Raw genomic sequence first — 26116 nt, 5'->3', positions numbered from 1 at the left:
CCTTTCGAACATCTATTATGCATCGTTTTAAATAAATATTAGCGTGAATAATTACTTAGTGACTAAACGGAAAGTTCATACAAAAATAAAAAAAGATTTCTCATCATTATTTAAGAGTAGTATTTAAGAGTCCGCCTCCGTAGTGTAATAGTCAGCACGCTCGGCTACCGTTCTGGAGGTCCCGGGTTCGATTCCCAGGGGGGGGTCTAATAAATAAAAGTGATTTTTTCACTGTAATATTTATTCAATATTACCCTGGACTGGTACCTGAAGCGGAGGGCTGATCACCTTTCCTTCATGTGTAAACGATCGAGATAACACTGCGTTTATATGAAAGAGTGCCCTATGCACCATTGGGGTGCGGATAAGGGTTTTATTATTTTTTATTTTAATGTTAAACTCACATAAACGTCGTAAGATTTATAGAAACGAGCAAATCATTTTAATGATTGCTTACATTTTCTTTAGTAAAAAATTTTTCCGGAACAAAATCGTTGACGCTACTAAGATATGGATCGTTTTGTCAATGTTAATCTACTCAAAACACATATAAGCATAATCTGGAAAAAAAATACTTTGGAGCGAGCTTTGAGTGTTCTTTAACATCTCGGAAGTGTACTTTTTTTCTAGATTTTGGGTTTATTTATTCAAAGTACTAAAACTAAACGATATTTACCTAGTTGATATTGTAATATTCTTAAGGATGAGGGCAGAATATAGATTATAATAAAAATAATAATAATGGATAATTTATAAAGCTCTATTTATATAAAATACTACACCTTGTTTAACAGATTTATATTATCCATTGACACTTCGTGGTGGAATTGCATTTTAATATATTATTAGATTAAAACCAATATTTTTAGCTTTTCATCTTTATTTTTATTTGACCAGCGACCGGGTTTCGTCGTTACCGACATCATCAGACTAGTCTGATGTCATCGTCAGACCAGTCTGATGATGTCGGTAACGACGAAACCCGGTCGCTAGCCAAATAAAAATAAAGTGGAAAAGCTAAAAATATTGGTTTTAATCTAATAATATATTACTACACCTTGTTTTTGTTGTTGTTATTATTGTTGCGCTTTGTTGTAATATTATATGAAATATCGTTTATTCTTGGAATAAAAAAAAATTAAGCCAATGGTTAATTTTCCTTTGGGTAAAATGCCAGATTGCCTAGTCAAGTTTATCGCATCTGACACATCTGGTCCTTAAGGGTGCCATAGCCATCGAACGTACTTTTAAAATGATTTAACGAAGATAGTTGACATTCTTAGTTTTTATTTATAAACACAGGATATTACTACAAAATAAAAAAAATTGTCTCCGTAGTATTGTGGTCAACACGTTTAGTTACCGCTTAAAAGATCCTAGGCTCGATTCCCAGGGGGGTCAAAATAAATTAGAGCGTTTTTTCACACTAATATTTATTTATTGTTATCTTGGACTGGTAAATGAAACATCAGAGTAATTTTCCTGCATTTACATAATTGACGATCGGTGCTTAGTTGCATTGATGTTATACAGTTCTCTATGCATCATTGGGTGCAAATAAGGGTTAAAGGAGAAGTAGTGTTTAGTTTTTTTTTTGTAAAATAAAAAATAACGGATAATATCGATTTTTTACAGAACGAAAAAAACATGATTGGCAGCTAAAACAGGATGAGTTGTATTATGTATAAAAATCGTTAATTTTTAAGATTTCGATGATCCTTTACACATTTTTTACTATGTTTGATATATCGCTCACTCCTTTCAACAACGACATAAATAAAAAAAACTTGGTTTTTCAGGAGATCGTTTTTAACGTTTAAAAATATAATATTATTTATTAAAAATAAATATCAAGCCACTTATTGAACTTTTATTCTGTGCAACAGATTTTTTTAGGTAAAACCTGTATGTTTTTTCTCCATTTGAAAAATATTAAGTATATTCAAAAAAATTATTAATCAATATCTTTTCTTCAAAATGCAAAAACAATACTTCCTGCCCTGTAGCAGGTAAATATTAAGCTAAAAATATGCCGCTTTTGCTGGGATATAGTACATTTTTTGGGTTATTCGAAAACATGCACAACTGAAAATTGACGATTTTTGATACGTTCTTGAAAGGGGTGAGAGATTTGTGGAATCGTAATATTACGGATGTTCAAAAGGTGAAATTAGTTAAATTATTTCCATAATCTTATGATATATACTATCAATCCAATAGTATTTTCTGTGACACCTGTAAGTGGTTTGTCTTTGAATATGGAGGTCAATAGAATCGATACTTTTTGTAGCTAATCATACTGTTGTAAATATACTTATATTTACTACACGTATTTCGTGTAGTACATAAAAGCTCCTAGTAATGTATTGAAAATGAACTTCGCCAAATTTAACCTTGGCCCCTGGAAATTCCAGCTCACAACTGAAAATTGATGATTTTTGATACATGACGTTCTTGAAAGGAGTGAGCGATGTTTATTTATTTTATATTTTTGCATACATCTATCCCAGAAACAAACATTTTTTACGGTCTGTAAATTTAGAATGCTCCATTACGTTTTCCAAAGTGGTACGGCCGCAAAGAATCACAGATTTATATTTTAAGGAACACAAAACATTCAGATTGTAAATTTATGAACTAAGTCTGCGAGGGGAAGCAGGGGATATATTTCTCCAAAGTGAACCATTACATCATAATATATTATATGGTTATAGCCCTTCTCGTGTAGAGATTTGAAAAGGTATTTTATTTTTTGCGCCTAAAAATATCAGTTTTATGCTAAATAAATTGGAGGTATGTAGGAATACCTACTCGAATTTTGACGTTAACTCACTAGATTTAAATATATATCTATAACTTTCTCACGATTCTTATTTAAAACTCCTCAAACTACAAGTTTTTTTATGTTTTTTTATAACCACCACCATACCTTGATCATCCCATAAATAAACTTTTGATAATCTTTTTTACTATGTTCAATGTTCATCCTCCAAACGAAGTCGGGATTAAATTGTGAAGTTTCGTTTCAACGTTTATTTTTCTTAATTAAATTATTTTTAACCTAATTTCATTGTTAAATTTAAATGTTTATAAACAAACAAATATACATCTACAACATTTGAGTATGTCCAAGTACTTGTTAACAAATCTGATTAGCTCTATTAGGAGTTATTTTTCAACATATCAACATAGATGAAGAAGAATATGGAAGTCTGGGAATTTCTGGGAGTATGTGAATATAATCCAAGATTCGGACCTCACACACAAATGAGAGAGTTTAAGCGTAATTAAAGCTTCTTCCATCTCACCATAAATGTCTCTAGTTAAATTCTAGTGAGTACATGCACTACGTTTCGAATTTGAACAGTATATCTAGAAGTTCCAAGAATTTGAGTAGTGTGGTTGTTAATCATGGGTAGATTTGGAGAATGTTACTCGTGAGTTAAGTGATAACTGAAACCAGCCTATGACGGTCGTCAGCCCCGTAAATTTTATCTTTGCATCATAAAATTCCTATAACTCCTCAGTGGAGAAACTCACCCAAAACTTAGACGCACCCAAAAATGTTGTAAACATTTTTCATCCATAACTAACTAACCAAAACTAACCATCACGCCGCTTCCCCGCAGGGGTAGGCAGAGAGAATAGAGCGCCACACCACTCTGTCCTTGCAAACATTCTTCGCCTCTTCCACGTTCATGCATCTCCTCATACATACCCGCCGATTGTTACGACTCAAAAAAATTTTTAATAAATTTGATTGACATTTATTAATTTCGTATAGAAATAAAATGCTTTTGACAATCCGGTGTTATTACGTTAAAAGGTATAAAATGGATTATGTTTATTAAATTTTAGATGTTTATATGTATGAATAAGTCCATTACTCAGATTGATGTCGAAAAGAAAATGATTAAAAATTGAATTCTAAGTTGATGAAATTAAAAAAAAGTACCGTAGAACGGGGCTACTTGAACTTTGATGTGTTACTTGAGCCCAGTACAAAAAACTATTGAGATCTGTATTTGGTCCACAATAATGAACGTATCGACATGATTCATTGTTTCCCTGACTTATTTTCATGATATGTTCATTATTGTAGACCAAATACAGATTTGATTTCTTTTGTAATGGGCTTGAGCAACACAACAAAGTTCAAGTGGCCCCGTTCTAGATTTTTTTTGGTTTCTTGATATAGATATATATATATATATATATATATATATATATATATATATATATATATATATATATATATATATATATATATATATATATATGTGTATGAAGGAAAATTCTTAGATTCATAGAAAAATGTCGATTTATTTTTGAAAAACGACGTTTGTTTATTTAAACTTTTTTGTGTTTACTGTATTCAAAAAGTTCTGAAAGATTTAACATAATATAGATTGTCTTTGTTTATTTCAAATCCAAGAGCTTACACCAAAATCAGCTTCTTTGATATTTTTTTTATATTTCATTGTATTTATTGACATATACGCGCCTCGTATAAAAAAGGTTCTGTTTTATTTATCGTAGCTTGGGTACAGTTTTTTTTACAAAGTATTCTAAAAATTTCTAGGGCGAATTAAATATTTGCTTAGGCTTTGTGCTCAAAAAAATACCCGAAAAATATAAATCTGGCCGAGCATCGGGCGATCGAATCAAAATCAAATAAAGCCTGCTGACGCATTTAAAAAAATACTTAAATCCTACAAACTAACGTTAAACTTGGCTTCATATTTTTTATCAAATATTTTGAGATTTAAAAACCATTTTACAAGAGTGAAATGCCAAACCTAATATTCCCAACAGAACTTCACATATCGCTCACTGCTTTCAAGAACGACATAAATAAAAAATCGTCAATTTTCAGTTGTGCATGTTTTCGGAATGCCCAGAAAATGTACTATATCCCAGCAAAAGAGGCATATTTTTAACTTAATATTTACCCGCTACAGGGCAGAAAGTGTTATTTTTGCATTTTGAAGAAAAGGTATTATTTAATTATTTTTTTAAATATTTTAAATATTTTTCAAATGGAGAAAAAACCTTCAGGTTTTACCTAAAAAGATTTGTTGCACAGTAAAAAGTGAAAAAAGTGGCTAGACATTTATTTTTAATACTTTGTATTTTATTTTTAAACTTTAAAAACGATCTCCTGAAAAATCAAGTTTTTTGATTTATGACGTTCTTGAAAGGAGTGAGTGATATTTGGGAACCAAATATTTCAACAGCCCTCTTAGAGATATAAAAAATTGAAGATATAAAATCTCTAAAAAAATAAATCAAATGGCTTTTATACGTGTTAATCAAAAACAATAATAATAAAAAAAAAAAACAAAAAAATAAAAGTTAATAAACTATTATGTATCGTTCATAAGTATAAACAATAAACAATGAGTGTAATTTTCTTGGCGAATGATTTTGGAAAAAGAAGCAGAGGAAGACCGAGAAAAACATAGCACGATCAGGTTTGTCAAATACTTGAAAGTGGTCAGGTTAGGAGTCGTAACAATCGGCGGGTATGTATGAGGAGATGCATGAACGTGGAAGAGGCGAAGAATGTTTGCAAGGACAGAGTGGTGTGGCGCTCTATTCTTTCTTCCTACCCCTGCGGAGAAGCGGCGTGATGGTTAGTTACTTAGTTAGTAATTTTCTTTCCAGGCTCAAGAGCCTAATCTCTCTATTGGAGAGGAACAGAGTTGCTAGTAATAATATGTGTTTAAAGTAGAAATGTCTAGCAAATAAATTAATTATAAAATAAATAATTTAAAAAAATACCAAATTAACATTTCTTTTTTAAAAAATCTATAATTTTATCAATCCAATATTTAAATAAATGATTTGTTAAATAGTAAATTTGTAACTATTAAAAAGATGTTTGTAAATAAAGATTTGTACACATCCAAAATAATGTGTAATAATATTGTCATATTATTTTTTGACATCTCATCAAAGATGAAGAAGAATATGGAAGTCTGGACATTTACGGGGCCCACGACTTACGGGCTTATGTTGAGATGTAAAAAAAAGATAAATAACTCACATAATTTGAGATAATTCATTTTTGTGAACAAGTGTTTGGACACACTCAAAATGTTATTGATAATTATTTTCATTAAATGATTCTGCAGTCACTTTGTGATAAAATGTATCAATGTTTTACTTATTAAATACCACCATTTCTTAAAATCTACTGTGACACGTGTTTTGATGCATTCCGCATCATTTTCATACGGTATTTGAAAATGATGCGGAATGCATCGAAACACGTGACACAGTAGATTTTAAGAAATAGTGGTATAAGAAAAAGTGGTATTTACCAAGCAAAACATTTATTTAAAATGAACAAATATTTTTTTTATAAAAATTATTTAATTAATATTTTAAACCGTTTTAAAGCTATTTAAGGAATTATTTATTTCTTAACTGATGGTTTTATTTATAATGATACATTATACGTATTCAATATCAAAATAATTGGTGAAAGCGACGGTCCCGTATCAGTTTCTGCGGTCTGAATATAATCCTTTTAGAAGCATCTCGTTGGTATTGGGTATTGTAAGGGTAAGAATCAGACCCAAGAGACGCAATCGTACGAAACATCCCTTAATACTTCTCTTGCTTATTGATACATAGAGTAACACGGCGAAGATATCGATTCAACCAGGGGGTTCCAAACGTTAACGAAATTTACATTAAATAAAATTTAAAAAAAAAACATTTTGAGTGTGTCCAAATACTTGTTTACAAATCTGGATTATATCCAATTACAGGAGATATTTTTTATATTATTTTTTGGACTCAACTCAAGATAAGCGCCGTATATGCCTATACTTCTATATTCTTCTCCATCTATGTTGAGATGTCCAAAAAATAATTGATTCCTATAATTTGAGATAATCCAGATTTGTGAACAAGTATTTGGACACACTCATACTATTGTAATTACTTAGTTTTATTTATTATTTCGGCATTAACTTTGTAGTAAGACATGTTACAATGATTAAAGAAAACACTTGTTTTTTACCACTTAAGTTTTATTATAGACTACATGTTTCAGAAGTTAAACTTCTATCATTCATTATTGTTATTATACAGACCTGAATGATGGAAGTTTAACTTCTGAAACATGTAGTCTATAATAAAACTCAAGTGGTAAAAAACAAGTGTTTTCTTTAATCATTCTAATTACTTAGATTGATCCTACGACGGTATGATCAATCTATGTAATTTGTACGTTTGCACGCTTAGACACCGATATTTATATAGAAATAAGAAAATAATTATGTTTGATATTATTTGACTACATAGATATTTAAATATATTCTAACTGATAAAAAATTTACTGTTTATATGGATTAAATTTAAGCCTTATACAGATGTTAAAAACTGCGATGCATAGTTGTCAATGCAGAATAACACAAATTACAATTAATTGCAGTAAGAAAAAATAAATAATTAGAACATTTTGTATTATAAGGTGTACAAATAAGTTTCTAGCTCCAGTTCGTTTTAGTTTAAATTGTAAGATGCAAAACGCCATCATCGTAGTAGGTTGGACAACGACATTAGGTACCTTGAAACATTTGCAATTTGTTATCAATGTAACATTTTTTGTAATGTGCGAACAAATTGAGTTTAGAGCCGAATATGTCATTTGCAAATAATCGAACTGTAAATTAATGATAACAAAAGTAATAAAAGCCAGAGGAAGTAGGAAACCAGAGAAGATTGAATGTTGAACTTTTACGAGATCAGGTAAAATGTTGAGATTCCCTTCAGTAATAAATAATCTTGATTTCTTTTCTTTGGCAGGAGAGCCGTTTTATTTGCAGAGCTAAATCGGACCTCTTATCGTAATCAGATAAGGACAAGAATGGCACAAACTCACGCGCTGCTAGAAAATCTGGCGCCAGCATTTGATTGGAAAAAAAAACTTATGGTCGTCTCATTGATCCCAAATTTAAACCATTTGCGATATCCCTTGATGTGCTTCTGAAATAAAAATGAAATATTTTTTTCATCGATAAGGCAAGAACGATTCTGCTTTTCATATACAATCTTTGTTTACCTTATAACCGCACAACGGTGCACATAGCATTACATTGAATTATGATATTCAGACTAATGGTCTGTTGTTTTACGAGAGTTTTATAAACAACATTTTGAGTATGTCCAAATACTTGTTCACGAATCTGGATTATCTCCAAGTATAGGAGTATTTTTTTATTATTTTTTTTACATCTCATCAAAGATGAAGAAGAATATGGAAGTCTGGGAATTTACGGGGCTGACGACCGTCATAGGCTGGTTTAAGTGATCGCTTTACACACGTGTAACATTCACCAATTCTACCCATTATTGACAACCATACTCAAATTTTTGAAGTCCTATACATAGTATCACATATGAACCAATTTTTGAAACATTGTTTTTGAATCACTAGAGTTTTATAATATTTGCCACAAAATATTTGCAAAAAAAAACGTTTAAGAAAATAAAGAATTTCATTTACTCGTTGTAGCGCAAACTCAATTCAAATGTCTGAAATATTTCTTTCCAAATCAAAAGCGTTATATTCCCAATCTGTACTATTTTCATGTGAAGTATTAAAAAAATTCCACCATTCTGGATAATCCCATGCGCAATAAAGCATACCGCAAATAATTTGAAAAGTTTTCAGCTGTATTGTGCTTTGTTTTTTTTTCATTAAAATTGTACTTTTACAAATGGTACAATTCAAGTAATACGGAGTTTTTATAAATGCATGTTATTTGAAAACAAAAGCTACCGGTTGTCGGAAGCGATTTTGAATTCAATTGATCAATTTATTTATAAAATCATGACCATGTGGGCATCAAACTTTACGAAACGTGTCTGCTGTTACTAGTCCTCAGTCTGATTATGACGGTAACGATGAAGCCCGGTCACTGGTCAAATAAAATGTATGTGGAATAAACTATTAATTTGGTTTTTTATTATAATAAAGAAATTAGACCATTTATTTGATTTCAAAAATTGATTCGGCAATCACTTTGTGATATCTATTTTTTACTTAAAAAATACCAATACGTCTAAAAATCTATAATGACGTGTTTGGTGCATCACACACCATTATTGAACAAGGTATTTGACAATGATGAAGACTGCATCGAAATACGTGTCACAATAGATTATAAGAAATAATGATATTTAATAATAACTTCATAAACAGGATTGTATAATTGAATATATAAAAAATACTTGTAACATACCACTTTGTTGAGAATATTAATGAAAACACTACTTATTTCGAGAACTTTGAATTTCCTCAATAGGTGAAAATACAAAGGATTGAATCTTTATGTAGATATTTTAGCAGTATTTTGTATGTACGCAAAAAAAATAGAGTGTTTAGATGTGGACTGAACTTGAATTCCTTTCAATAAAATGATCAGTGAACAATTAAAGATTTAACCCTATTTGCATTTTTTGACTCAACTATTTTTTATTAATTTTTATTTAGGTGGTAAAATAACTTGAGATCAGGGAACCAATGATCGAATAAAGGTCACCTGTAGAAAAAACCTAATTAAGGTCAGTCAAACCCTTAAAACATTGTCATAATAAAACGAATTCAGTTACTTATTATAAACCAAAAAAGATTGCCAGCAATAAAGACGGAGAATATTAAATAGAGTTTAATTAAAGCTTACAGAAAGTTATATTACCAATCTAAGAAACTAAATTAAAAAAAACTTCAAATGAAAAAGATAAAAGCTGTCAGAAAAAATCTGCAATGCAAAAGAAGAACAAAACTTAATTAAAGCTCTGAGATATAATATATGTTTTAATAAATAATAACAATAAAACAATTAATCCTGCTGATAAAATGAACATCAGGCATAAAAAATAATTAAATTGAGGTTAAATGATACATGAATTAAAAAAATCTGAGTGAACGCAAAAACAATAAAAGGAAAAATAATTCTTACTCAAAATCTCCCTCACAAGCGTGTAAAAGGAATTCAAATGTACAAAAAATTCCCGATAATATATAAAAGGAAAGAAATATTAACTTTTGATAATTTGTTACAGTACGTAAAAACGATATTTTTAATATTCAAAATCATATTATTTTTCCGTGAGAATTTGCGGTTTTAATATGCACATGTGTGTTTTTAAAGACCCATGATAATCAAGCCGACGGAATGGTTGTTTTCATATTTTTGTTAAAACCTTTAAAAAAATATGCCATTTTTGTAATCATACTCCATATACAGCCAAGGTAATTTAAAAAAATATTAATATTATTTTTGTATGTTACATAAACATATCAATTCTATGCTATTATATATTTCAGTGAGGCTAATCGACTTGTATCCGTAATGATAATTGGTAAAAAGGGATGCTACTATAAACTGCTTTTAACTGTTTGTAACCTTTCATATTATATCTAAATCAATTCCCTGTAAAGGATCTCACATACGTTTTTAAGAGTACTTTAAATTTGATTTTTTTTATTAATAACATTTACTTCTTTAAAACGCCGAGGAATAATAAACGAATTACATATTAATATATTTGTGTAAATAAAATTTAAAAAAATGTTTTTTTTTTAAATTATAATTTATCTATTTATATATATATTTTTTTTGACATATCATCAAAGATGAAGAAGAATATGGAAGTCTGGGCACTTACGGAGCTAACAACCGCCATAGGCTGGTTTAAGTGTTTTTTTTTATTCATCTTTGATGAGATGTCAAAAAATAATATGAAAATAACTCCTGGAATCGGAGAAAATTTAGATTTTGTGAACAAGTATTTTGGACACACTCAAAATGTTATCTATTTTTCTTTAAGTTATGAACTGATTTTTTAATAGAATTTTAACACACACTGCATTAAAATACGCGCGTGTTTTGATCTAAGTGAAGGTTAGGAAGAAAAAAAGGTATATTTATACGAAAATACCACACAATCATTCCTCTTAATGAAATATAAGGGTAATGGAAAATTAATACTTAAATAAAACAACAAATAAAACTCTCAAATTTATCTCTAGGGATGTTTTTAAGCATTTGTTTGATATAACCTATTATTTGGGTTTAAAGTTTAAAGGGATTAATAACACTTCTCTCAAATATATTTTAAATAAAGTGTTGACTAATGAAAAGATTTAATTAGAAGTATCAATAAAACAGAAAAAACATAGTTACATTCTCCCTTTTGTTATAATCAGCGGGAAAAGGTTTCTAATATTCTTTAGTTGGCAGTATTCAGTGTTTGCAGGATTCAAGACAATGCTGGATTTAATTTTCAATTAGTAAATTAGTTGTTTGTTTTGAAATATCAAGGTAGAATCGTGATGAAATGAGTGACTATAAATGTTAAAACCTTTTTTTGAGGGTTGTTATGCCGTGTGCCGATAACACATGTTACTAAGCGATAAATACCTGAACGGTCGTAAAAATCTTAGAAATTTATATACCCAAAAGTTTTTATATTTTTGTACTGAATAACAAAATTTCACAAACATAAAAAGCATTTCTTGGGTGAATAAGTTTAAGGTTAGAGGACAGTTTTGATTGTCTGTTTTCGAGATTTAGTATATATCTATGCATGAATAATTTTTAAATTAAAACAATTAGTTAATACCACTTTTTCTTGAAATCTATCGTGAAACCTGTAGCAAAAGATTTTAAAAAAAGTGGTTAATATTCATCTAAGTAAAAAAAGGAGTTAAATAATGTTTTCTGAATGGAAGAAATAAATTTATTTATTCATTTCCCGTCAAACACTTAATTAAAAATTGCAATAATATTCTCTCACTTAATTTTTCAGTGCCGAGGACACATTAAACTTCAACTTAACAAAAAATTATGTAAAATTAATTGTTTACAATATGCAATGAATTAAAACAATGCCGAGTTTTGGTATCAACATATTTCGGATTTATCCACCTCCATTATATATTAATCAATAGCTCTTTTATACTTTCTTTCGGTATTAAACGACTTAAGGGATAATGGAAGCAGTTTTTAAATTTTATTACCTAAGCATTTATTTTTTTTGACTTAAAAGGGTATGTGTCAGATTTTGTTTGATATGTATCTGTATTTTGAATTTTGTGTTTTTTTGTAAATTTTCCACAAAGCGTGTACGTGGTGAATTGAGTGCATTGCTGGGAGGCATATTTTGTTATGTGTTTGAGTTAGTCTTGAATGCATATGTAAGGATTGTTTAGCGTATAATTATTTAAATATTATGAGCGAATGCATACTAAATTTGGGCCCACACTTATGGAAATGAAGTCGAATAGTACACATGGTTTCTAGTTCCTAGAAGATTATATAATTAGCATCACCAGGTGCAAAAACGTAAAGGTGAAGAAGAAGGAAGAGTTTTGTGATTTAGTGTGATTCGAAGAAAAAACTTTTCTACACAAAAAATATGATTAAATCCTTACCTTTTTGGTTCATTTTACCTTCTCAAAATTGCCTCATTCTATTTCGGTCTTTGAAATCTCTCAAGGCTGATATTATGGGGAAAATGGAGTGAATTGTTACCTTCACTGGTCAGCTTCCAGATCCATTGTGCTCAACACAATTAGATCATGATGTATGTGCTACCGGTATCTAATCATCCAGATGGGTTATTGTAAAAAAAAACGTAGAAGCAAGATTTACCAATATGTTAATGTACATATAAATAGATAAGCAAGAAATTACCTAGAAATACACATACATACATATCGCTCACTCCTTTCAACAACGTCATATATAAAAAAAACTTGATTTTTCAGGAGATCGTTTTTAAAGTGTAAAAAAAAATTTAAAAAAATAGTTAAAAAAAAAATCCTTTCAAAATGCAAAAACAACACTTTCTGCCCTGTGGCGGGTAAATATGAAGTTAAAAATATGCCACTTTTGCTGGGATATAGTACATTTTCTGGGCATTTCGAAAACATACACAACTGAAAATTGACGATTTTTGATATACATATGACGTTGTTGGAAGGAGTGAGCGATATATGTTACGTAAAACCATTTTCCAATTTTGATGCATCTTTAGGAAATAAATCAATTTACTTGGAAGGAATTCTTCAATTTATAATGAATTAAATCTTCTAATTTTAATCCATATTATGAAAAATAAATAAAGTAACCGGGAAAATTCTAAATCAAGTGCGGGAATAAATTTTTGCGAATAATTTTGCACCTGGACATTTGGTCGAACGGAAATTTGACCCATTTTCATTAACTCGCAGTTTTTTTTTCTAAATTTAACCACATTCATAATTATTATTTTACTTACCTCCATCGGAACCGTATATCGCATAATAATTGCATTTTATCGAAGAAGCGTAGGAAGAGTTTGTGGATAAACTGTTTGTGAGTACTTTCTTGACACTTAGTTAATGTTATCAGAGATTTATTTAATAAAAAAAATCACGCATTCAAGGGTTAACAAAAAATGCTAGCAATAATATAATTACATACCTTTGAGCATTGTATTCGGTGATTTTCACACTTGTGTACCCGTTTATAGTACGTACACAGACGGAGGATTACAATTTACATTCATTCTTTGTGTTGGTGATTACGAATCCTTTTGTCCGGTTGAACACAATAATGCTTGGCGGAAGAAATGAACTTGTTCCCCAAATCCTATTGACTTTCCGGAAATCCACCTCCGGTTTTTTTTTGTCAAAGTGGGAGCAATTTTAAAACAGAAAATTTCAGGCTTTCAGTTACTTATTTTCAGATCATGACTACAGGACGGTAAATACTGATTGTATTACCCAATTATACCCATGATTTTGATAGTATTATATGAATTTTTAAAATTAGTTATTTGAACACTTATTTTTGTAGAATATGGTATGGACATGTAGAGCGAATGGATAACGAGATCATGACTGAGGAAATATATGTATGTGGCGAATGTGAGCGGGAAAACAGAACGAGGACGGCTGAAAAATACTTGGCACGATCAGATCAATCAGAACCTAAAAGGTGGTGTCAAAAGTCTGCGTAATCGGAGGGCATGTGTGACTAGATGTATGGATGTGAAGGAAGCTAGGAGGGTATGTCAGGATATAAGATTATGGCGTTCCATCCACTTTGTCTACCTCAGCGGGGAAACGGCCTGATAGTAGTAGTAATAGATTTTTTTGGAGAGTTCAAAATTTTATTTATATAAGTATAATGTAAAGATAATGTTATCTAAAAAAATATATATATATTTAAGCCCAAATAAATTCATTGAAATCATTGTTTTTCAAAACCATTCAAATCAATTATGATACGTGATAAACATATCTTGAAGCGTTTTTTTCACATTTTACTCAGTAAAAAAAAAGGTTTTACGTTTGGGCAGCCAAATCGACCCTCAATGTATGGAAAAGGAATTCAATATGTTGACAACCTAAAAACATACAAGTATAAAGTTAAATACAATAACGCAGATGGCAAAAAATCGAGTCATCTGCATACGAAAGCAATAACTGTCAGATTTGATTCAGGAAAACCCATTGGAATCAGGAAGTGAGTTATATTGGGATTGATTTTTAATCCCGAGAATGATATAAAACATTCTGATACAGACCCACACAAATTCGAGCGAAGGTCCATCAAAAAAAGTGATTGAAAAAAGATTTTCAATTTTAAGATAAACTTGACGGAAATGAAATTGAAGATTATTAATTCTACCATTTTGAAAAATATATGCAAATTAATATTTTTATACATTTTACTTACATATAAACAAACAAGGATAAAACAAGCAAGAATAGCATTCAATAACAAATCTTTTAAATCAAATCTAAATTAAAAACTAAACTAAATTAATCTAAATCAAATTTAAATTAAATCAAATAATATTCTTCTTCTTCTTCTAGCCTTTATTCGGTTATTGTGAACTGCATCGTATTGACGCAGTGTTATTTTGATCGTTACTTACATCAAGGCAAGGCGATCACTCCTACACAGGGACTAGTTATTATACTAAGTAAATCTGTATATTATTAGATTAAAACCAATATTTTTAGCTTTTCCACTTTTTTATTTGACCAGCGACCGGGTTTCGTCGTTACCGACATCATCAGACTGGCCAGTCTGATGATGTCGGTAACGACGAAACCCGGTCGCTGGTCAAATAAAAAAGTGGAAAAGCTAAAAATATTGGTTTTAATCTAATAATAAATTAAAAATGCAATTCCATCACGAAGTGTCAGTGGATAATATAAATCTATTAAATCTGTATATCTTCACAAGGTTTAGTTAGTATCCAAATTTAATTATTATAAACTAAAAATAAAAATATCGAAGAAGGTAATAGAAGCGGGGGAAGACCGAGGTAAACTTGGCATGATCAAGTATTTCAAATACTTGAGAGTGGTCAGGTCAGGAGTCGAAATAATCGGCGTATATGCATGATAAGATCTATAAATGTGGAAAAGGCGAAGATTGTATGCAAAGACTAATTGGTGTGGCGTTCTATTATTTTTAAAGCGGCGTGAAGTTAGTTAGTAAGTTATACAATAAAATCTTAAAATATATAATACTCAAGGATTGAAACAGACTTAAATACATCCTCGAATACTTTTTAAACTTACAGGGTGCTTACAAATGTTAAACAAGACGACATAATCAGGAAACTTTCTTAATAATACTTCGTTCTACCTTGAAATATAAAATTATTACTATTTTAATTTAAATGCTAATTACCATGGGACCCGAAAATTACGTATAAATGAAAACTTTTTCAATGCCTCCCCCTATTTAATAAAGCCGCTCTTAATGACAAGACGTTGACTGCAAATAAGAGAGTAGATTGAATTTGCTCGAGAGAATTTCAATTAAATTGCGATTATTTCAAACTTTATTTCGCTTGGTAATTTCTTTAAACGCACTCGATTCACAGCGAGCTTTCGGAGATGCCACTTAGACAGATGAGAGGTTCTGCTATAGAACTGTGGAAGTGTGGAAACGCGAAATTGCGGAACTGTGTGTGAATTAATTCAACTTTGTATTCGTACACACTTTTGAATAATGAGCTTGTTACGGTAGACTTGGTACGTTATATTTATCTTGTGGAAAACACACCATTTTTCTAGTTCCATTACACACAAAAAATAAGTGTCTTATAATGAAATTAAAAGAAAAGATACTGAGATGTTTATAATTCAAATATATTACACTCATTATACGTATTTCAAGAGTATTAAAAAAGATGTTTGTTGAAGTTATTTAATTTATAGCACATAAATTTATATGTTTTGAATATTGAAAGCATTAACATTTTTGATCATATTGATATATTATTTTGAGAAATAAAAAGACTTTGTGTTTTGATCCACTTACATTTTTATTAACATCTAACTAGTTTCGGCAACAACCTGTTGCCCTCTTCAGGGTTTAATTTATGACAGTCATAAATTAAACCCTGAAGAGGGCAACAGGTTGTTGCCGAAACTAGTTGGTTTTTTGGGATGTGGTAAAGAGGAAGAAGACGGTCGTGTTGAATAGGTGTTTATTAATCAACAAGGGCTACACAAAACGGTGTGGCGTAGCGGTGGCGTAGCGAGACGTGACGGGGTCGAATTGATGTAGTTGTAGCGTTGCCGTAGATGGACTGTCGGGCTGGCCGGAGTATCTTCTTGATGCTGACGAGGGTGCTGGACTGGAGATCGTAGCGAGGTCTTGATGTGGTGTTCTCGTGACGACGTCGGTAGACGGGTGTCGGCTGTATGGTGGTACCGGCTACGTTCCCAGTGTAGGAGTGAGATGGTACTCGACGAGCTCCCGGTGGAGGAGTGAGATGGGGAGGCCGAGGCTGTTCCCCTTTTATATCATTTGCATCACAACAAATTGCAATGGGACGTGTGCACTCCTTTGCTCTGCTAGTTGCAGTGATTGCATTCTGAGAATTCGCTCTTATTATCAGTAGGGGTGACTGGCTTGCTGACCGCTACAGGTTGTTAACAAAAATGTGAGTGGATCAAAAAACAAAGTCTTTTTATTTCTCAAAATAATACAAATATTTTTAGAATAAGTGCACTGTATTGTGATACGTGATAAGATTTAAAAGTGTGGTCACTAAAAATTAAATACAATGTCCAGCGTATTCATTTTTCCTTCCTTTCCCAAACAAGCGATGTAGGTTAAACATTCATAGGCACTCAAAAAGTCCCTCAGCTGTTGATGCCTTGCCCCCTTTTCAGCTTTCAAAGACAACAGCTTTTCAGTTTTCAAAGACAACAACGTTGCAGGAGCCTGGATGAGGACCTATCCGACATCGGATCCGTAATAGTTCATAAGGAACTGTCACAAAAGGTGGTATCATACATGAATAAAATAGCGAAGGACATTGGTAACATACTATTAACCAAGCCAGTACAAAATGCTGAACCCTCTTCTAGTGGAACGGAAGATCTGCTGACGACAGTCAACAGTCCGCCTTCTCCTGAGGAGTTTTACGTGGTTTCCTCCTAGTAATGATGATCAAATGCTGAGAAGGTCCTGACTGGCCCACACTAGATTTTCCCTCCTGTTCCCAACACAGATTCAAATAAAAACATATTTATTTAGTAAGAACTAACAAAAATCCACATAATGATCTATAAACCTTATATATATAAACAAGGTAAATAACAAATGCAATTTCCATCTAAAATAAAGGGACTTAGGAAAATGTGTTTTTACTCTTCCTTCACCATACCTAATCAGTTAACCTTTAAAAATACCCTCAACTTGAAATAAGACGTCTGGAGTTTGTCAACAATTTTCGTACATTACAACTGCCCATTCATTTTCATTAAAAATGGAGATGATTATTTACGAATAATTGTGTCAGAAGTTGCTACATTCAAATAATAGTATAAGAAAAAAAACATTTAATCAATGTTAGTTTTAATTGGAATGTAAAAATAAAACATTTGTAAACGGCCACTTTTGAAATTATAAGTGTGAACACGTCTTGTTTAAAAAACTACAGATGTTCTTATCAACAGTTGAATATACAAACTTTGTTACTTAAATGTTAACAGTTTGCTTTTTTTACGTGTTGATAAAAAATATTAACGACACACGCTCATCAAATACGAAATACATGTAAAATGAATACACGAACTGACATTTGTATGAAAAATGCGGCTTGCATGCGAGACGCTAGCATGTAAAAGTTGCAAATATGTAAGATGTTTCAGGCCTACAAGATAGTTTCTTTGACTGGCAATACCCTGTTAATCCAGAAAAATACAGTGGTGATAATGATAAATCCAATATTATAATAATATAACTAACAAACTAACTTACCATCACACCGCTTCACAACAAGAGAGGAGCAGAATAAACAGATAGAATAGAACGCCAAACCAATCTGTATTTGCAAATAATCTTTACCTCTTCCGCCTTCATGCTTTTCTTCATACATCATCATTCAATTCAATTCAATTAAATTTATTCAACAAAAAAATAATATATACATGGCAAACAATATTCAAGGCGTATATATCATCATCATCTTACCCTTATCCGCAATCCCAATGGTGCATAGGGCACTGCATCATATAAACGCAGTGTTATCTCGATCGATAATACACAAAGGAAAGGTGATCAGCCCTCCGCTTCAGGGCGGAGTAAAGCTCCCATATTAGAGTGAAAACATCACTTATATTTTTTTGACCCCCCCCCTGGGAATCGAACCCGGGACCTCCAGAACAGTAGTCAAGCGTGCTGACCATTACACTACGGAGGTGGACTTCTCTTCATATATAACCACCGATTATTCCGACTTGACCACTTTCAAGTATTTGAAATACTTGATCAAAATTTTTGTAGAAATCATGGATTTATAAAACACCTCAAATATTACCCATCACGCAAATACCCTACCTAGCATGAGAACCCATCTTCTGTGAAATTTTCGAGAGGTAAAGGTCTCGGGAAAATGTAAAATTGTCAGCCTTTATCGGGGTTTCTTCTTTGAGCTCGATATTTCGCCAAAATGAAAGTGTGAAACCCGTTCGTCGAAGCGCGCTGAAATATCCCCCGACCCGGTAACATCGCCTTTGAGACCAGTCTCCCGAAGTACTAAATTAAGACAGCGATGAATTTAACACCTGAGCAGTTTTGAAGATAAATGCTAAAACACGTCCCAGGATGGATTTGTAAATTTTGATATTTGGAAATTTGGCACGAGAAATATTATAGATAATTTTAATATTGTGAATCCGGTCCTCAGGTGGATCCAACTGCAAACTTTATTACAACGAAGAGGATTCTCCCTTCCGTCTTTCAAATTACATATTTAAATGTACGCATAACGGTCCGCCTCCGTAGTGTAATAGTCAGCACGCTCGGCTACCGTTCTGGAGGTCCCGATTCCGAGGGGGAAGGGTCAAATAAATATAAGTGATTTTATAAAATTAAACAACTTTGTTTTAACTACTTTTTTAAAACAAAGTTATTTAATTTTATTAAAGTTTGTAAAATGTGCCCTTAAGTATCAGCGAAAAACATTCAAGATTTTGATAAGTGATTTTTTCACTCTAATATGTAATTATTCAATATTACCCTGGACTGGTACCTGAAGTGGAGGACTGATCACCTTTCCTTAATGTGTTAACGATTAAGATTACACTGCCTTTATATGATGCATTGCCCTTTGCACTATTGGGGTGTGGATAAGGGTTTGAAGGAAGGAGGATAGCGGTATAAAAATTACCTTTTACATAATTAATTGAAATCTCTCCTTCAAAGGTCTGAGTATGAAAATATTGATCATTAAAAATTAATTATAAAAACATGAGTTGTAGAATAATAATAAATAAAAAAAAGTCAAAAAAGTTTGATACCAATTTTCACCCTTAATAAAAAGGGCAATATTTAACATTACGAATCACGCAACAGGGCTAGAGTCGTTAATTTCTGGATAAAGACTTCTCACTACTTTCTCTCAATAAATACAAATACAAAAGATGTATGATAGATGTTTGAATAGTGAAATAAGGATGGATTGTAAAGCTGAGATAAGCATTATCGATAATTTTTTAAAAAAAAGGTGTGTGAGATGGTTTGGAGCAGAGAAAGACCGAGAAAAACTTGCCTCGATCTGGTATGTGAAATGTTTGAAAGCGGTCAGATTACGCCTCTTCAACATTCGTAAACCTCCTCATACATACCCGCTGATTACTTCAATTTCTGACCTGATCGCAAGAAGTTTTTGACATGCCTGATCATTAATTACTATATTTGCCTCATTTATTTGTTTTACCGTTCTTTCTTCACTCATTTGTTCCACGTGTCCAAACCATCTCAACACCCCTTTCTTAATTTGATCAATAATTGTTGTCCCAGTCTTGCATTCTTTCCTTATTTATTTATTATTTTGACATATTTATTTTTTCTTATTTTATTTATTTCCTTTTAATATCACAATGTTTTAACAAAATAAAAAATAACGAACATTTTTAATACATTTATCATCATTATGTAAAATAATTATTTCTAGTCAGTTTACTTTAAAAACAGATTTAATGACTAGTAACGTGAATATTTCATGATTTTCTTAAAGAATAAACATTTTCCTAAATATCTGTTCAAGCGGACGTATTTTAAAAATATGATCAAAAAGCTCCAGCAGTTCCTTACAAATGATTTCCGTGAAATATTTGGTGAATAGGGGTTTTTCAACTACTTAATATTTATTTCTTCATTTGAAATCAGTACGGTGAAGTAATTCTTCAAAATCCCTCAGCAAATAATAAAATATCTTATAAGTTTTTTTTTGTATCAGTAGCACGAAAATACGACGCTCATGAATTCTAGATTATGATTGACATTTAGTATCTAATTTGGTTAGAAAAGATGCTTCATTATTATTTACTAAATAATAAACGACGAAAGAAAATCATTTTTGGATCTTTTCATTTGCGATATTTTAAGTACTAGTCAGGATGTAATAATTATTAAAACCTTTTAATTAATGACTGTAATTTTAAATTGAAATTTTATCTAAAATTGTACGTTTGTGAGAAGGTTTAAAATTTAAAAGGAAACGTTAAGTTAAATATTAAATGGGTTTATGTAGTCCACCAACGTAACGTAATGGTTAGCGTGCTGGAGATCCCGGGTTCAAATCGGGGGGGAGGGGGGGAATATTAGTGATTTTACACATAAATATTAATTTAATATTATCCTGGACTGGATCCTGAAGCGCAGGAGTGATTACCTTGCCTTCATGTAAGTAACGATCAAGATAACCATGGATAAAAATTACGCAGTGCCCTATGCACCATTTGGTGCGGATAAAGGTTAGAAGAAGAAGATGGTTATGTATCAAGTAAAAACAAAAAAAAATCCTTTGGCAGAAATAAATTTTTAAGGATTTTTCTAAATGTCTAATTAACGTTTCCTTCCTACGAGATGCTTTCTCGCGGTTTACGTTCAATTAAGACTTTCCCCAGGTAAAGCTTCAGACTAGTATCACGGAGAATTTAATTAACGATGTTTCACTTTGATGTGTTTCCATTTACCGACATGTATCACAGAGTGACACTTACATAATTTATCAAGCGATTAAACTTTCTCCTTATTCCACACATGAGTGCACGTTTAAGGATAGCAGAGAAGGAGAAAGCCAAACTTTATACAAATTGACAATATATTCTCGGTTTATCAATTTGCGAGATTCAATTTCTACTCGAAAACTTGATTTTTCAGCATCTCGCAAAGTGTCACGAGTCTCACAAAGTACTGAAACATTAATTAATACAAATAATTTGTTTTAATATACTTAACTGTATTTGTGAACTAAATAATACATGGTATGTCTTTGAAATTTATCATATTATATCTGTGTACTGTGAAGAGAAATAACATAAATGATACTCTTTGCATAACAAATTGTTTCATTACAAACATTATCATGACTGATAATATTTCAAATGAAACTTTTATTATTATTATGGAATAAGGCTATACAAAATGCATGTTTATATAATGAATATGTATTTTTTCTGTATATATAATGAATATGTATATGTATGTATATGTATATATATGTGTGTATGTATGCGTATGTATATGTATGTATGTATATTTATAAATATATTTTTAAACTTCTTACCTAGAAAAATCCTTTAACCACCCTTATTAATTCCTCTCCTTTCCTTCTCCTTCCTGCTAAATCTATTATTTTATATAATACCCTTTTTTTGTTTTTTGTTTAATCTCTGAATGTTTTTTAATGGTTTTATAACATAATTGTGGAATTGTTTAATTGGCTTTTTTTTAAGTAACTATTTTTTGTTAATGTAATGTAATGTTTATTATTGTTAATGTAACTATTGTTTTGTATCATTTTTTTTATATGTAAGCTGTACAATTCCCGAATAAATAAAAAAAAATGTTTATTTATTCTTTATACTTCTTTACACATTTTATGGTAGGTACATGCATTCATTTATGTATCTTAAAACATAAAAAAAATCTCACATAGTCGTAGACTGTCCGTGGTTATATAATATAAATTAATTTATTTTACACTTTAGTATGAAGCTAATTGTTATAATGTAAAACCAGAAAATAGTTAGAAAAATAAGTAAACAGTAAAAAAAAACATAATAATAATAAAAAATAAAAACAAGAAACAAAAAGTAAGGACAAAGAAGTCAGTGTATGATATCACAAATTTTTATGAATTTTTAATTTACTCAAATTCATTCATACACTAATTTGACATGTTAACAAAATCAAAGATATGTATATTTATTACGTACTGGTATGATACACGCTTTATCTTTAAATTATGTTATATTTTTATGAAAATTGGTTTTGACCGTAAATAATAAATAAATAAATGTAAAACATATGGTTTGAATTAATACCTCTCCAATTACAATGCATAATATCGAATTGAAAATTTCATTCATTGATTTGCCAGTCACTTTATGGTTATATCTATACATTTCAAATTTAAATATCATTTGGTAAATACCACTGTTTCCACTAGAAATCACATCAAATAATGGTAATTAGTAAGTAAAATTTATATAAAAAATTAAATAAATATATTAAAAAAATTGTTCAACATTTTATGTTAACGAATATTTTGAATAAAACATACAACAGTTACTTGAGATAAAATTGAATGTTTATTTATGTAAGATATCATTAAAATGAATTCAGTTTACTCACATATATTATGTACCTATGTCAACATAGCGTGGCATTTTCAATTTTAGGATTCTTGTGGGTGTGATAGATATAGCATATTTATAACTCTCAGAATGAGGGTAGGTGAAGAACGGTAAAGGTAGGTTCCACGTGTCATAAATTCCCTCCACACTTTAGGCGTCCCACAGTTCAATTTTCACCCTTATTGCATTCCTGATATCCTGATACTTGAAGATCAAGGCCAAAATTTATAACTCCCTTAATCTTTTTACAAAATAAGAAATACTTATAAGATCCTTATTTTAAGTGTAAAAATATTATTAAAATATAATTCAATAATTTATTTGATATGTTAAAAAACATTAAGTGTACATATAAGTAAATATATTTGATTTTCCATTTATCAGGTACTGTTGGAATTTATTTAATCGTTTAATTATATGACCATGACTATCTATTATTTTTAGACATCTAATCAAAGATGAAGAAGTATATGGAAGTCTGGGCATTTACGGGTCACTTTACAAAGTGTAACAACCACACTTCTCAAATTCTTGGAAGTTCTATATCAGTAAAATAATTGTGATACCAACTGATTCCGAAGTAAACAGTGACTTCCCACAGACTAATAAATAAACGTTAAACACCATCTTCTTGACATTAAAATAAAGTTTGGCTTTCATTGATTATACTTATTATGATGGAAAATAAATACTCTGTGCACTCAAAACATTCAACCAACAACCGTCTGGTTAAAATTTTATTTAACTTGCAAAAATTTCAGTTTATTCAATGTCGTGAAAGTTTTAGTGAAAATTTTCAGCAGAGGGTAAAATACAAAGGGATATTTTTGTTGTTGTAAAAAGAACGTAATTAGTTTACGTATCCATTACTGTATGAAACTGGCTCCATTTAAACACTAAATTGATTAATTGAGTACAACAAGCCACCCTGGAAATATACCGGTACAATCGCACAACTTGCATGCAGCACGAACGTTATTGCATTACGGAACATCAACCCTTAAACATATCCGAGAAACGAGGGTGTCAACCTGCATACTGATCAATTACAACTGTATGAATGTTGAACCTTGTAAAATCTAATAACAAACGTTAGTCTGACCAACGAATTTCTCTCAAATTAAGTTAGGAGATTTAAATTGAATACGAAATTACTAATATTTTTTAAAGAATTTCATTCAATTTATAATAAATATATAAACATATATTTATAAATACATAAACATTATTACAATTTTTTTGTAGAGACTAACCAACTAGCAAAACGTAAAATGTTCAGGAGGGCCATTTAAGTCACTTTTGCTTGACAAGAAAATAAACATCAATAGAAAAGATATTCATTTTCAACAAGTCAATATATCTTCATTAATTGATTCGGTAGTCACTTTGTGGTAAAATCCATCCATTTTTAAATAATGTTTTACTTGGTAAATTCCACTATTTCTTAAAATCTACGTGACACGTGTTTCGATGCATTCCGCATTATTTTCATCCGCATCATACGGTGTTTGAAAATGATGCGGAATGCATCGAAACGCGTGTCACAGTAGATTTTAAGAAATAGTGGCATTTACTAAGTAAAACATTAATTCAAAAAGCCAATATATTTTTCTTCAATTTTTAAAATCCTTTGGGATTTTTTTTCAGGGCAATATTAAGCTAGTAAAATATCAAATAGTAAATGATTACGTTTTTGTAAAAAATGCACTTGGTCACTTCCTCCCGTATGACTGCGATATGAGCAGTCATTTGCACAAATGGAAATATTTTCCATTGGGTCTATGTTTTTTTGCCACCCCATTAGGGTTAAGTGATTTAGACTACGGGTACATAATTGATTCCTTAATTGGTTGCTTAGATACGCTCCGATAGACAAAACTGAACATTTTGCATTTATGAGCCATGTTCCATCCTAAGTACGGTCCCAATGCCCATGGGTCCAAACTATACCATCATTCAATAGAACATTAACCCTCTAATGACGAATGTTATATGTTGTTTTTGCGGAGCAAGATTTTGCACATTAAATGAACGGTGTACCCCGACTGGCAGGACTGATTTTAGCATGAAAAAGGGTAAAATAAAATAGTTTTTTATTATTTTTTTTCCTCGAGGCATTTCGAGGCAAATGGTGCATCAAAATCAGTTATAGCAAATTTAAGAAATCCAGTCAGCAAAAAATAAACTAGCACTATGTGTACGCAGTCCTGGCACCAGCCAAAATGCTTGCAACTAAAGCATCGAGTTGGCAAAAGAAGGATTAAAGTATACTGAATGCAGCATAATTGCGATCTCTCATACACATGTGCAAATGATTGAATAATGGAAGATAAGGTAAACATTATCACTAAAAATATGAATGGTGTGTTGAGATTAATTGGATGTGTGGAACGAATGAGTGAAGATAAAATACTTAATACAACATAGTTGGTAATAATAGCATAGGAACTATGCCAAATACTTGAAAAGATAAATTTATCTCTCCTTTGCTATATTATAAAAAAAAACTAAATAATCATTAACCCTCTTTTTCCGGTGGTATTGGCTGAGAAAATAGAACGCCACATTACTCTGTATTTGTAAACAATCATCGCCTATTCCACATTCATGGATTTCCTCATACATACCAGCCGATTATTCCGACTTCTGACTTGACCACTTCCAAGCATTTGAAATACTCGATCATGTTATAAATATAGCTTTTTCCTCATAAATTTGTTTTACTTTTCTTTATTTACTTATTCGTTAATTACAATAACATACCATTCCAAATTATACCAAAACTTCACATTTAGAAATTTGTTTTTCCGTCTATAAACTTCCTATGCCCAATATCTGATTCCGTAAACAAAGTATTCACCTGCGCCAAATCCCTTGTTAATCGTTACATGTTTTGGAATCTGAATACCCTTAATATCATCG

At 30.8% G+C, this 26116-nt stretch overlaps 1 non-coding gene and 1 pseudogene across 1 annotated transcript; both read right to left on the bottom strand.

The window, feature by feature from the left end:
- LOC148302293 (dopamine receptor 2 pseudogene) overlaps nt 1-26116 on the bottom strand; it is a 156233-nt pseudogene that overhangs the window by 71523 nt on the left and 58594 nt on the right.
- Nucleotides 18678-18750, bottom strand: TRNAS-ACU (transfer RNA serine (anticodon ACU)). The gene has a single exon. It is a non-coding gene; the product is annotated as a tRNA-Ser (tRNA).

Source organism: Brachycentrus maculatus, unplaced genomic scaffold (genome assembly GCF_059751285.1).
Source record: "Brachycentrus maculatus isolate JH-2025_06_01 unplaced genomic scaffold, ASM5975128v1 h1tg000464l, whole genome shotgun sequence".
Taxonomy (NCBI): Eukaryota; Metazoa; Arthropoda; class Insecta; order Trichoptera; family Brachycentridae; genus Brachycentrus; species Brachycentrus maculatus.
This window is presented reverse-complemented; position numbering and strand designations above follow the sequence as displayed.